Raw genomic sequence first — 5,166 nt, 5'->3', positions numbered from 1 at the left:
TGCCTGGAGTGCTGCCTGGAAGGGTGGAGGGACTGTTGAAAAAGGCCAGCTTGCCAAAGAAATAAAGCTTCTGAAGGACAGCCCCAGTGTCAGTCTTTCTCAGGAGTTTCCTCCTCTACAGGTGAAATTGCACCTTTATATTTGAGCGTATCTGTTTCCCTCGTTGTCAGACCTGCTATCCTCTGTGTTTCACTCTAGAGCTCGGGAATATTGGTGTTGCAAGTATTTGCTGAGGTGACAGCACTATTCTGGAACCTGAGTGCTTCTGGCTTTATTTGACCCTATGTGAGCATACTGCTAACACGGATGCTGTCTCCTATTTTACACATTGGAAATGGGGCTCAAATCCTCAGAGACGGGCCAATTCCTCATTGATTAAAATATTCCTATAGATTCAGTTCCTACACTTACTGAAATCTGCATTAAAATTAGGCGCTTGGTCTCCAGAAATCATTATTTGCTTGCTATCCGTGTTTGGCTGCACAGTTTGAAGAGGCGATCTGTTAGAAATCAGCACATCTACAGAAACTACTTGGTTCACTAGCTAATAAAAAATGATTAAGCATGATGACAAAGCCAGCACGAACGATATCATCTTGACATTTGCAAAGCTCAGGTGGATTGAATAATAAGGTCTGCTATTTGCCTTGCAACAGCAGCTAAAGTAGGTTCCATGCTCCTGTTTATACTGAAGAAACAGGGCATCATGCATGCACATGCATACACGTACCTATGCTGCTGTGTAAATAATAAAGTCAGACAGTATCTGGTCCCACAGCCGTTAATGGTCAGAAGATGTTAAGAGTTAAGAAACTAAAGTAAGACAGATTAATGCATTCCAACAGCTGAGATCTTCTGGCTGCCTTTTTAGGTCATCTCTCTACTCCCTTTGCTCCCTGAAGTGTGTTTTTGGGCAGTCGCAGGTGCTTAGCTGCCCACGTGCCAGGCTCTCCTGGCTCACCCTGCTGCAGAAGCAACAAAAGCCATGCTCCGATTGTAACTGCTTGTCAACCACTGGCTTATGAAGAGAGCTTTGCAAATGAGGCACTGGGCATGGAGTAACCAAAGCAACTTGAAAGTGTTGTTTTCAGCACAACTTCAGATCTACGTATGACCTGGTTGCTGCACCAGAAGGGTAGAATAAATTGCATAGCGTAAGAGTGTCTGTTGCTTCATTTATTATAGCTGCTATGCAGAAAGTTTATTGCCTCCCAGAAATGGTATTTGTGGATACTGTACATATGGCAGAAAAATACCACAGGCTCTTTATATAAACCTTTCTCACCTGTTAGAACAGCAGTCTTCCCTTACAAGGTGTCATCTCTGTGGGGATCTTAAAGGTGGTGGTGGTGGGATGCGCATGAAGACCAGAACTTAACCACATTAACTCCTCAGCTGTAACTTCTTGTGACTGTCTCAACACACCTGAGCCAGCCTTGGGCTGATCAAGGTATTTCAGGGCACTTGAGGCACTACAGATGGGGTGGCTGTGTGAGCCTGGCTGCTGCCCCTTCCCCTGCCTGCTCTGCCGTGCCACGCGTGCCTGCCGCAGGGCGAACCTCAGCGCTGCGTCTGCCGGGGGCTCAGGCTCGCTTCGCCCCCTGCAAAGGCAAAGCTTCACTGTGATTCAATGAATTCAACTTGCCTGAATGACCCCGGGTATCAACGTGGGGAGTCTTCGGGAAACAATACAGATCAATGCAGTGATGGAGAGAGGAAACGGATAGCAAGCATGGCTGCTAGCTTACTTTTGAGGGGAAATCACAACCCTTGACGTGCTGCTGCCTGACAAGCAAGCCCAATGCAGCATTGACTACTAGATATCTTCCACTACAGTCTACTGGCTTATGGGTTGCTCCAGGCAGGCTGCAAGAGCTGCTGAGATCTTCTCCTGAGGCTGCTCCTCCCAAACAAGCACCCCTGCTGTGGCTCAGCTGGTAACTTTGGTCCTGGAAATGCCATCATTACTGCTATGCTCCTGTGCTGGTGCCAGGTTTTGCAAGGAGAAAAAGGAGTCAGGAAGTTTTGTTTCTATAAATGTGACCCGATTGCCCAGAATAAGGATTCCAAAACTAGTCTGGGGTTTGAGTGTGCTTGTTTCAGCTGCAGGGCTTGGTTTATATTTTCATTAATGCATTCACAAACTAAGCCAAGTTGCAGTCAGACCTTTTCCTTCAACCTTGTTGTCACAAAGCAGGATCAAGATGCCAAAAATTCTGTCTGGAACGTAAAAATCTACGGTAATAAACATTAACCAAGCAAGCCTGCAACTGCTGTGCCTGCTAGTTAAGAAAATTAATCCATTTCTGAATAGACAGGACACTTCAAACTTTTTGGTGTATCTCAGGAGAGTGGTTTTTACATGGTAAGGAGAAATCTCAAGTAAAGTAAAATTAAGGAGTAAAGAAGTGATTGGAGAGCTGGCAGCTCCATCACAGCAGTTGAAATAGGGGCCCAGAAATGTTTCTAGGTACCTTTGGTAGACTTCAAATAAACCAAAAAGAGAACTAACAAATGTACATTGGGGTCTCCATTTCTGTTCCCACTTAATAAATAACTGAAGGAAAGACTGGAGCTGCTCTGAGCAGAGCATACATCTGACCATAAGAAACACTTCTGGAAGAAAAGCAAACCCAAGTCTGGAATATATGAATATCAGTCACAACTGTAATAGGACTCATCCCAAATGATATGCCACAAATTCCCTGTAAAGACGACCCAAAATTGTGTATTCCTATCTTCCTTGATGTTTGGCACGTTCTGTTTCGCATTAAAAGGAATTAGGTAAAAATGGTTCCGTTTCTTGCCTTTTTTTTTTTTTTTTACTTTTATGATCTTCTCTAAATAATACAATACACCCCCACCCCCTGTCTCTTTCTAGAACTTTGGCATCTCATGTTTCCAGATCATGCAGCGGTTTTAGCTAGAAAACAGGAGCCAAAGGTGATCTGAAGAATCATGCTGCACTCTCTCATTACAGTAACTAGTATGGACAGCAGGGAGTGGTGGGCTTTTTCTCATGTGATGGCTGCAACACAAGGCCTGGTGGAATACGATCTGCTCTACAACAGCCAACTCAGCTCCGTGGTGGGGAAAAAATATTGGGTCTGCCTTATATATGCAGCCTGATGTTAATTCCAAATGGCATCTTACATTTTTGTAATGTTTCAGACACACACGCAAAAGCAAGAAGTGCGAGCAAATGCTTTTGTTTTTTAAAAAATTCTCCCTACAGTTCAACAGTTTATTACACTTTTGTGACCAATTTTCTAACATGAAGAGATCGTTATAACAATTTTTAAATGTTTCAGGAAGCAACATATGGTATGCACTCAGTATATGCTGTGACAAAATTCGAGGCAGTAAGTGGTAAATTTGCAACCATCTGTGCAAAACAAAATTACTCAAACAAAAAAACCAGACAAGCAAATACTGCAAATAACCCATGCTGAGAAGTGTCATAGAATCATTTGGGTTGGAAGGGACCTTGAAGATCACCCAGTTCCAATCCCCTGCCATAGGCAGACACGCCTCCCACTAGACCAGGTTGCTCCAAGCCCCATCCAGCCTGGCCTTGAACACTTCCAGGGATGGGGCATCCACAGCTGCTCTGGGAAACCTGGCCCAGTGCCTCACCACCCTCACAGTAAAGGATTTCTTCCTAATATCTAATATAAATCTATCATCTTTCAGCTTAAAGCCATCCCCCCTTGTCCTATCACTACATGCCATTGTAAAAAGTCCCTCTCCAGCTTTCTTGTAGAACCCTTTTTAGGTGCTGGAAGGCTGCTATAACATGTCCCTGGAGACTTCTCTTCTCCTGGCTGAACCCCAAGTTTCTCAGCCTGTCCCCACAGGGCAGCTGCTTCAGCCCTCTGACCATCTTTGTGATTTGTGTTGAGACTACCATTCATTTTGGCTAGTTCTGAATCCAAAAAAAAAAAAAATATATATATATATATATATATATACACAAAAATGCATTAGCATCACTGACCCGTTTTGTAGAAACACAGTATCTTTGTCACTGGCAAGGACCTTCACAGACATGAAGTGAACAGAACTAAGAAAGTGACATCATATTGCCTTGTGAAGTTTCAGCAGACATGTTTTGGAGGATTATCTTGCTTAACATATATTTTCTGTGCTACTACACTCAAGTAGCAATTCCAGGCACTTCCATGTTTACTTTTGGTACCGTAATTTTTTTGGTGCAAATATAACACAAAAAAAGCAGTCTAGCCTCTATGACAGGCTTAATAAGGATTAAGCACTGTAGAGCTAGCACATTGTCACCATAGCTCTATCTTTCTTTACGGAGTAATAGGATGGAGCAAGTTACTGGTATACTTTTACAGCAAACCCAAGACCAGATGAATCACACAATTGTGTTGACAATGCTGATTAACTGCTCTACCTTGTATTTGCAGTGATTAACCTCACACGGAAGTATCCTAATAATAGATGTTCAGACTGAGCTCTGCTATTACACAAGAGGACAGTAAATTGGCCAGTAGGAGTTTTGGGTCTTGCCGAGAGATAATGACAAATACCTGTTAGTACAGCAGTCAGTCTGTTTCTACCTCCAAACAACCTAAAAATGCGTATCCTGGTTATGCTGTTTGTATAGAGAAAACTGGAGCATCTTCAGCATATCCAAAGGCCAACCAGGCAATCAGCGGTCTAGTCTGCTGTTGCTAAACTCTCCTTTAAATACTTCTGCCTGACCCACAGCAAACCAAAGCAGATGAAAGGAAAAAGCCTGGTCTATAACCTTACTTGCGAGAGTCTGCAGGTCTGCTCCCTTTTTCAACAAAATGAAGTAGGTAACTCACACCCCAAATATTTACAAATAAACCTTACTAGTCAGTATTTATGACATATTGTGGAATCTTATTGCAGTGCCTGCGAAGGCCTCCTGCAGCACTGATTACAACTATTAAAACTCACTTGATTATGTGACTTTTATCTTTTACTCCACTGTTGTCTAAATTATTTTTCCTTTAAATCATTCCTTTGGGGGCTTTGATCCTTCCACCCCTATTCAGACACTCAGCAATAAGAGCTTCTCTAGGGTACTACGTGCTGTTCAAAACCACTGAAGGTTCAGCAGGGCAGGCCATGTATAATTTCATTTAGTTCACACACAATGCAAAACTTCAGAAG

Source organism: Falco punctatus (assembly GCF_963210335.1).
Source record: "Falco punctatus genome assembly, chromosome: 3".
Classification (NCBI taxonomy): Eukaryota; Metazoa; Chordata; class Aves; order Falconiformes; family Falconidae; genus Falco; species Falco punctatus.
Note: the sequence above shows the minus strand (reverse complement) of the source record.